Source organism: Arachis stenosperma, chromosome 9 (assembly GCF_014773155.1).
Source record: "Arachis stenosperma cultivar V10309 chromosome 9, arast.V10309.gnm1.PFL2, whole genome shotgun sequence".
Classification (NCBI taxonomy): Eukaryota; Viridiplantae; Streptophyta; class Magnoliopsida; order Fabales; family Fabaceae; genus Arachis; species Arachis stenosperma.
Window position 1 is genome coordinate 54,261,700 of NC_080385.1, and position 10,426 is coordinate 54,272,125.

Genomic DNA, 10,426 nt, shown 5'->3' on the forward strand with positions numbered 1-10,426 from the left:
AAAGTAGACATCCAGGGCTTTCCAGCAATATATAATAGTCCATACTCTATTCGAAGATTGATGACGTAACTTGGCGTTAAACGCCAAGTTCATGCTGCTGTCTGGAGTAAAACGCCAGAAAAATGTCATGATCCGGAGTCAAACGCCCAAAACACGTCATAACCTGAAGTTTGACGCCAAGAAATGCCTCTACACGTGGATTGATCAAGCTCAGCCCAAACACACACCAAGTGGGCCCCGGAAGTGGATTTATGCATCAATTACTTACTCATGTAAACCCTAGTAGCTAGTCTAGTATATATAGGACCTCTTACTATTGTATTAGACATCTTTGATCTCAGTTTTGTTTTAACCTTCATCTTAGGGGATCATTGATCACGTTTTAGGGGGCTGGCCATTCGGCCATGCCTGAACCTTCTTTTACTTATGTATTTTCAACGGTGGAGTTTCTGCACACCATAGATTAAGGGTGTGGAGCTCTGCTGTACCTCAAAGATTAATGAAGTTCTATTTTCTTTTATTCAATTCTCTATCTTATTCTTATTCCAAGATATTCATTCGTACTCAAGAACATGATGAATGATGATGAGTTAGATAACCCTCATTATTATTCTCACTGATGAACGCGCGTGATTGACAACCACTTCCGTTCTACATGCAACAAAGCTTGAATGTGTATCTCTTAGATTCCCCAACAGAATCTTCGTGGTATAAGCTAGATAGATGGCGGCATTCATCTGGATCCGGAAAGTCCAACCTTGTCTGTGGTGTTCCGAGTAGGGTCCTGGGAATCCGGAAAGTCTCACCTTGTCTGTGGTATTCCGAGTAGGATTCCGTTCATGAATGACTGTGACGTGCTTCAAACTTTAACCTGCTGGGCGTTAGTGACAAACGCAAAAGAGGGATTCTATTCCAGTAGGAGCGGGAACCAACCGGTGATTGGCCGTACTGTGACAGAGTGCGTGCATTAGCTTTCACTGCGAGGATGGGATGTAGCTATCAACCATGGGTGATGCCTCCAGACTGGTTAGCTGTGCGAGTGACAGCCGCACAGGTTATTTCCCCGAGAGGAATGAAAGTAGCCACAGCTGATAGTGAACCCCTATACAAAGCTTGCCATGGAGAGGAGTAAGAAGGATTGAGTAGAAGCAATGGGATAGCAGGCGTCCGGGAGCTCTACAGCATCTCCATTCCGCTTATCTGAAATTCCTACCAATGAATCTGCATAAGTATCTCTATCCTTTTTATTATTTATTTCTTTCTATTTTCGAAAACCATAAACTATTTTAATCTGCCTAACTGAGATTTGCAAGGTGACCATAGCTTGCTTCATACCAACAATCTCTGTGGATTCGACCCTTACTCACGTAAGGTTATTACTTGGACGACCCAGTACACTTGCTGGTTAGTTGAACGGAGTTGTGAAGGAAGGTCAATTTCCAAAAGGAATAATAAATAAACAGTGCCCTAAAGGTATATGCCAAAGCTCAAAAGATAGAATAAAATTTATACAACTTAAGAATGTTGAATCACAATTTCGTCCACCAACTCCCAAATTAGCCTACCTTTTACATTACACTTGTTAGCCCCTTGAGCCTTTTAATCCCCTTCTTCTTTATAACAACATTACTAGCCTTAAGCAGAAAAACAAAATAAAAATCACAAGTTGAATACTTGGTTAGCTTAAGATAGAAATTGTGTAATTGTTTAAGTGTGGGAAAATGTTCATACCCTGTGTCGAGCTGTCCGACCTGGGATGTTCTACAGACAAAGCGACCGACCTCTTTAGGTCAAGCGGACCGACTTCTTCGCAAAGAACTCGGTCCAAATCAACAGGAAAGCCCAAAGAAGGGCCCAACTCAAGGAATATGATCCCGATCCAAGGGCAGCCCATGCCTATAGAGATAAGGGCGGTTCCATGGAAGATAAGCTGACCTCGACAAAAGATAAGATAAGATAAGATAACTAACTTATCTTATCTAAAGAAGGTCACATCTCACCATTATAAATATACTGGAGCACCCAGGTATAACTCATACTCTGATTCTACTCAATACCTGTTTAATACCCTTGCTAACTTAAGCATCGGAGTCCCTTGCAGGTACCCCCTACCCTTCGGTGATAAGGGATCAGCAGCATTCTCAATTCCACAAGTCGGACACACCAGCTCCGGCTGCTACACACCTGCCGGACACGTCAGCTCCGACCAGCACAGAAGATCTCATCCGAGATCGACCTACAGTTTCAGGTAAACCCTCGGAACATTGGCATTGTTGCCGGGGATCTTGGAAGTCATCCCATCACCATGGTGGACGACCATGACAATGACCACGATTCAGGTTTGGAAGACAGAATGCCGCACAAGAACACGGATGTTACACTCAAAGATACTCCAGAGCCCAACAGGGACAAAAATTCATCAAATCCAGGAGTGATAGAGGCGCTTCAAGATCGATTAAAGCAACTCGAGAAAGAAGCCCAACATCAACGCAAAAAAGAAGAGGATCTGCATCGGGAGATAAGGCGACGCCGAGAATTAAAAAATAAACTTCTAAAACTCGAAGCCGATCTCAAAACTAAAGCTACTCGATCCACTCCAGAGGATAGCTCTCGCAAGGATCAAGATCTATTCACCCGGGAAATTATGAATACCAAAATCCCAAAGGACTTCAAACTTCTGGATATGACTCTGTATGACGGCACTTCAAACCCCAACCATCATCTCAATAATTTCAGAAGTAGAATGTACCTCACTGACGCCTCGGATGCAGTTCGCTGCAAGGCCTTTCCAACAACTCTTAGCAAGACAGCCATTAGATGGTTCGACAGCCTACCTCCAAAGTCCATCTCAAGCTTCGACGACCTGGCCAAAAAGTTACTGGCCAGATTTTCCATACAAAAAGATAAGGCTAAACACGCACCCAGCCTACTAGGAATCAAGCAAAGAGATCGGAAGAGTCTTCGTAACTACATGGAAAGATTCAACAAAACATGCATGGACATACAAAGTCTACCAACAGAAGCTACCATTATGGGCCTTATAAATGGCCTACGAGAAGGACCGTTTAGCCAATCTATATCAAAGAAGTACCCTGCATCCCTGGATGAAGTACAAGAACGGGCGCAGAAGTACATCAACATGGAGGAGAATTCTCGACTTGGGAAAGCCTCGAGGTTCGGTTCCGCCTACCGAGATAAAGATAAAGAATCCAAGAAAAAGGAAGATCGCTCCGGGGAGAAAATCAAAAAATATCATAACTACACCCCTCTTAGGGTATCCATGGTAGATGTTTACAAAGAAGTCTGCCACACGGAAAAAATACCCCCAGCTCAGCCACTCGAAGGCAAAAGAGGAGGAGGAAATCGGAACGAATACTGTGAGTATCATCGAGTCCGAGGACATTCCACCAACGAATGCTTCGACTTGAAAAATGTCATAGAAAAATTAGTAAAAGAAGGAAAACTAGATCGGTTTTTGGCCAACTGGGATGAAGAGCCAAGAAAAAGAAGAAGGGATGAAGATGTCGGATGGTCTGAGCGATCACCTCGCACACCGGAGAGACACGTCCACGTGATATACGGTGGATTTGCTAGAGGAGGAATCTCCAAATCATCTCGTAAGCGACACCTCAAAGAAGTATACCATGTCGAAGGAAAGAAGGAGGCGCCAGACATCCCATCAATCACATTTACCAAAGAAGACGCATTCGGAATCATCTCAGGACACGACGACCCCATGGTTATCACTATCATACTGGCAAACGTGGTGCGCGAAATTGTGAACAATACTTTTTCACAACTCAAATAATCCCCGGTAATGGCTCCAAGAACTTGGTGCGCCTAATACCATGGCATTACACAACTTCGCACAACTAACCAGCAAGTGTACTGGGTCGTCCAAGTAATAAAACCTTACGTGAGTAAGGGTCGATCCCACGGAGATTGTTAGTATTGAAGCAAGCTATGGTCATCTTGTAAATCTTAGTCAGGCAGACTCAAATGTATATGATGATGATAAACGAAAATAACAGAAAAGGTAAAGATAGAGATACTTATGTATATCATTGGTGTATGAGCTTCAGACAAGTGTATGCAGATGCCTTCCCTTCCGTCTCTCTGCTTTCCTACAGTCTTCATCCAATCCTTCTTACTCCTTTCCATGGCAAACTTGTGTAGGGTCTCACTGTTGTCAGCAGCTACCTCCCATCCGCGCAGTGAAAGCTAATGCAGAGCACTCTGTCACAGTGCCGCCAATCACCGGTTTGGTTCCCTCCCCTACCGGAATAGAATCACTCTTTTGCGTCTGTCACTAACGCCCAGTAGGTTACAGGTTTGAAGCACGTCACAGTCATTCAGTCATTGAATCCTACTCAGAACACCACAGACAAGGTTAGACCTTCCGGATTCTCTTGAATGCCGCCATCAGTTCTTGCCTATACCACGAAGACTCTGATCTCATGGAATGGCTGGCTCGTTTGTCAGACGAGCACTCGGTTGTCAGGCGATCAACCATGCATCATGCAATCAGAAATCCAAGAGATATTCACTAAAGCCTTGAATGCTTGTAGAACAAGAATGGTTGTCAGTCATCTTGTTCATAGGTTGAAGAACAAGTGATATCTTAGATAAAGAACAAGCGGAGTTGAATGGAAGAACAATAGTAATTGCATTAATACTCGAGGTACAGCAGAGCTCCACACCCTTAATCTATGGTGTGTAGAAACTCCACCGTTGAAAATACATAAGAACAAAGGTTAGGCATGGCCGAATGGCCAGCCTCCCAAAGGTCTAAGATAGCATAAAACAAAGATAGCTACTCAGATGTCGTCTCTTCGACTCTCTGACTCTCCGTCATACAATAGTAGAAGGTCCTACTTATAGAAAACTATTACATAGATGAGTAAATGACATAAAAATCCACTTCCGGGCCCACTTGGTGTGTGCTTGGGCTGAGCAATCAAGGAAATTCGTGTAGAGACCCTTTCTGGAGTTAAACGCCAGCTCCCATGCCAGTTTGGGCGTTTAACTCCAACTTTTATTCCTGTTCCGGCGTTTAACGCTGGAATTTCTGAGGCCGGATTGCTTCGCGGGTTTGGGACATCAAATCTTGGATAAAGTATGGACTATTATATATTGCTGGAAAGCCCTGGATGTCTACTTTCCAACGCCGTTGAGAGCGCGCCAATTGGGCTTCTGTAGCTCCAGAAAATCCACTTCGAGTGCAGGGAGGTCAGAATCCAACAGCATCTGCAGTCCTTTTTGGTCTCTGAATCAGATTTTTGCTCAAGTCCCTCAATTTCAGCCAGAAAATACCTGAAATCACAGAAAAACACACAAACTCATAGTAAAGTCCAGAAAAGTGAATTTTAAATAAAAACTAATAAAAATATACTAAAATCTAACTAAAAGATATCAAAAACATACTAAAAACAATGCCAAAAAGTATACAAATTATCCGCTCATCACAACACCAAACTTAAATTGTTGCTTGTCCTCAAGCAACTGAAAATCAAATAAGATAAAAAGAAGAGAATATGCAATGAATTCCAAAAACATCTGTGAAGATCAGTATTAATTAGATGAGCGGGGCTTTTAACTTTTTGCTTCTGAACAGTTTTGGCATCTCAATCTCTCCTTTGAAATCCAGAATGGTTGGCTTCTTTAGGAACTCAGAGTCCAGATAGTGTTAATGATTCTCCTAGTGAAGTATGATGATTCTTGAACATAGCTATTTATTGAGTCTTGGCTGTGGCCCAAAGCACTCTGTCTTCCAGTATTACCACCGGATACATACATGCCACAGACACATAATTGGGTGAACCTTTTCAGATTGTGACTCAGCTTTGCTAAAGTCCCCAATTAGAGGTGTCCAGGGTTCTTAAGCACACTCTTATTTACCTTGGATCACAACTCTTATTCTTTCTTTTTCTTTCTTTTTCTTTTTTTTTCGATTTTTTTTTTTTTTTTTTGAATAGCTTTTTCTTGCTTCAAGAATCATTTTATTGATTTTTCAGATCCTCAGTAACATGTCTCCTTTTTCATCATTCTTTCAAGAGCCAACATTCATGAACCACAAATTCAAGATACATATGCACTGTTTAAGCATACATTCAGAGAACAAAAATATTGCCACCACATCAAAATAATTAAACTATTATAAAATTCAAAATTCATGCAATTCTTCCTTTTTCAATTAAGCACATTTTTATTCAAGAAAGGTGATGGATTCATAGGACATTCATAACTTTAAGGCATAGACACTAAGACACTAATGATCATAAGACACAAACATGGATAACATAAAGCATAGAATTCGAAAAACAGAGAGATAAAGAACAAGGAAATCAAGGAATGGGTCCACCTTAGTGATGGCGGCTCTTCCTTGCTTTTGAAGGTCCTATGGAGTGCTTGAGCTCCTCAATGTCTCTTCCTTGTCTTTGTTGTTCCTCCCTCATGATTCTTTGATCTTCTCTAATCTCATGAAGGATGATGGAGTGTTCTTGGTGCTCCACCCTTAGTTGTCCCATGTTGGAACTCAATTCTCCTAGGGAGGTGTTCAGTTGCTCCCAATAGTTGTATGGAGGAAACTGCATCCCTTGAGGTGTCTCAGGGATCTCATGATGAGAGGGCTCCCTTGTGTACTCCATCCTTTGTTTAGTGATGGGCTTGTCCTTATCAATGGGGGTGTCTCCCTCTATGTCAACTCCAACTGAATAACAGAGGTGACAAATGAGGTGAGGAAAGGCTAATCTTGCCAAAGTGGAGGTCTTGTCCGCCACTTTATAGAGTTCTTGAGCTATAACCTCATGAACTTCTATTTCTTCTCTGATCATGATACTATGGATCATGATGGCCCGGTCTATGGTCACTTCGGACCGGTTGCTAGTGGGAATGATTGAGCGTTGTATGAACTCTAACCATCCTCTAGCTACGGGCTTGAGGTCATGCCTTCTTAATTGAACCGGCTTTCCTCTTGAGTCTTGCCTCCATTGTGCGCCCTCTTCACATATGACTGTGAGGACTTGGTCCAACCTTTGATCAAAGTTGACCCTTCTAGTGTAAGGATGCTCATCTCCTTGCATCATGGGCAAGTTGAACGCCATCCTCACACTCTCCGGACTGAAATCCAAGTATTTCCCCCGAACCATAGTAAGATAATTCTTTGGATTCGGGTTCACACTTTGGTCATGGTTCTTGGTGATCCATGCATTGGCATAGAACTCTTGAACCATCAAGATTCCGACTTGTTGAATGGGGTTGGTAAGTACTTCCCAACCTCTTCTTCGGATCTCATGGCGGATCTCCGGATATTCACCCTTTTTGAGTGAAAAAGGGACTTCGGGGATCACCTTCTTCAAGGCCACAACTTCATAGAAGTGGTCTTGATGCACCTTTGAGAGGAATCTATCCATCTCCCATGACTCGGAGGTGGAAGCCTTTGCCTTCCCTTTCCTCTTTTTAGAGGTTTCTCCGGCCTTTGGTGCCATAATGGTTATGGAAAAACGAAAAAGCAACGCTTTTACCACACCAAACTTAAAATGTTTGCTCGTCCTCGAGCAAAAGAAGAAAGAAGGGAGTAGAAGAAGAAGAAATGAGGAAGAGGGAGATGGAGGTGTATTCGGCCAAAGGGGGAAGAAGTGGTGTTTAGGTTGTGTGGAAATGAAGGGTGGATGTGAGTGGTGAAGAGAAAGATGGGATTTGATAGGTGAGGGGTTTTTGGGGAAGAGGTGTTGAGGTGATTGGTGAATGGGGGAAGAAGAGAGAGTGATTGTAGGGTCCTGTGGGGTCCACAGATCCTGTAGTAGGGTCCTGTGGGGTCCACAGATCCTGTAGTGTCAAGGAAAAGGCATCCCTGCACCAATTGGCACCAAAATCCACGTTTTGGGCCAATTCTGGCGTTAAACGCCGGGCTGGTGCCCATTCCTGGCGTTTAACGCCAGGTTTTATACCTTTACTGGCGTTTAACGCCAGTTTGGTGCCCCTTTCTGGCGTTAAACGCCCAGAAAGGTGCCAGACTGGGCGTTAAACGCCCATCTGCTAGGCTGACTGGCGTTTGAACGCCAGCAGCATCTTCCTCCAGGGTGTGCTGTTTTTCTTCCTGTTTTTCATTCTGTTTTTGCTTTTTTCATTATTTTTATGACTTCTTATGATCATCATCCTACAAAAAAGATAAAATAACAAAAGAAAATAATTAATTATAAATCATTGGGTTGCCTCCCAACAAGCGCTTCTTTACTGTCACTAGCTTGACAGAGGTCTCTCATGGAGCCTCAGAAATGCTCAGAACCGTGTTGGACCTTCCCAACACCAAACTTAGAGTTTGAATGTGGGGGTTCAACACCAAACTTAGAGTTTGGTTGTGGCCTCCCAACACCAAACTTAGAGTTTGACTGTGGGGGCTCTGCTTGGCTCTGTTTTGAGAGAAGCTCTTCATGCTTCTTCTCCATGATGATAGAGGGATATCCTTGGGCCTTAAACACCATGGATTCTTCATTCACTTGAATGATCAACTCTCCTCCATCAACATCAATCACAGCCTTTGCTGTGGCTAGGAATGGTCTGCCAAGGATGATGGATTCATCCATGCACTTCCCAGTCTCTAGGACTATGAAATCAGTAGGGATGTAATGGTCTTCAACCTTAACCAGAACATCCTCTACAAGTCCATAGGCTTGTTTTCTTGAGTTGTCTGCCATCTCTAGTGAGATTTTTGCAGCTTGCACCTCAAAGATCCCTAACTTCTCCATTACAGAGAGGGGCATGAGGTTCACACTTGACCCTAAGTCACACAAGGCCTTCTTGAAGGTCATGGTGCCTATGGTACAAGGTATAGAAAACTTCCCAGGATCCTGCCTCTTTTGAGGCAGTTTCTGCCTAGACAAGTTATCCAGTTCTTTGGTGAGCAAGGGAGGTTCATCTTCCCAAGTCTCATTTCCAAATAACTTGTCATTTAGCTCCATGATTGCTCCAAGGTATTTAGCAACTTGCTCTTCAGTGACATACTCATCCTCTTCAGAGGAAGAATACTCATCAGAGCTCATGAAAGGCAGTAGTAAGTCCAAGGGAATCTCTATGGTCTCAGTTTGAGCCTCAGATTCCCAAGGTTCCTCATTGGGGAACTCACTGGAGGCCAGTGCACGCCCATTGAGGTCTTCCTTAGTGGCGTTCACTGCCTCTTCTTCCTCCCAGAATTCGGCCATATTGATGGCTTTGCACTCTCCTTTTGGATTTTCTTCAGTGTTACTTGGGAGAGTGCTTGGAGGAAGTTCAGTAATTTTCTTGCTCAGCTGACCCACTTGTCCTTCCAAGTTTCTAATGGAGGATCTTGTTTCATTCATGAAACTTTGAGTGGTCTTTATTAGATCAGAGACCATGGTTGCTAAGTCAGAATTATTCTGCTTAGAACTCTCTGTCTGTTGCTGAGAAGATGATGGAAAAGGCTTGCTATTGCTAAGCCTGTTTCTTCCACCATTATTATTGAAACCTTGTTGAGGTCTCTCTTGATTCTTCCATGAGAGGTTTGGGTGATTTCTCCATGAAGAATCATAGGTATTACCATAGGGTTCTCCTAGGTAATTCACCTCTTCCATGGAAGGGTTCTCAGGATCATAGGCTTCTTCCTCAGATGAAGCATCCTTAGTACTGTTTGGTGCATTTTGCATTCCAGACAGACTCTGAGAAATCAAATTGACTTGTTGAGTCAATATTTTGTTCTGAGCCAATATGGCATTCAGAGCATCAATCTCAAGAACTCCTTTCTTCTGACCAGTCCCATTGTTCACAGGATTCCTCTCAGAAGTGTACATGAATTGGTTATTTGCAACCATTTCAATCAGTTCTTGAGCTTCTGCAGGCGTCTTCTTCAAATGAAGAGATCCTCCTGCAGAGCTATCCAAAGACATCTTGGATAGTTCAGAGAGACCATCATAGAAAATACCTATGATGCTCCATTCAGAAAGCATGTCAGATGGACATCTTCTGATTAATTGTTTGTATCTTTCCCAAGCTTCATAGAGGGATTCTCCATCCTTCTGTCTGAAGGTTTGGACTTCCACTCTAAGCTTACTCCATCTTTGTGGAGGAAAGAACTTTGCCAAGAAGGCATTGACTAGCTTTTCCCAAGAGTCCAGGCTTTCTTTAGGTTGAGAGTCCAACCATATTCTAGCTCTGTCTCTCACAGCAAAAGGGAATAGCATCAGTCTATAGACCTCAGGGTTAACCCCATTAGTCTTGACTGTGTCACAGATTTGCAAGAACTCAGCTAAAAACTGATGAGGATCTTCCATTGGAAGTCCATGAAACTTGCAATTCTGTTGCATTAGAGAAACTAATTGAGGCTTAAGCTCAAAGTTGTTTGCTCCAATGGCAGGGATTGAGATGCTTCTCCCATAGAAATCAGGAGTAGGTGCAGTAAAGTCACCAAGCA

At 43.1% G+C, this 10,426-nt stretch overlaps 1 non-coding gene across 1 annotated transcript; it reads left to right on the plus strand.

The window, feature by feature from the left end:
• Positions 1-9,960: 9,960 nt before the first annotated feature.
• LOC130952848 (small nucleolar RNA R71) lies at positions 9,961-10,064 on the plus strand. The gene has a single exon (XR_009075024.1). It is a non-coding gene; the product is annotated as a small nucleolar RNA R71 (small nucleolar RNA).
• Positions 10,065-10,426: the final 362 nt, after the last annotated feature.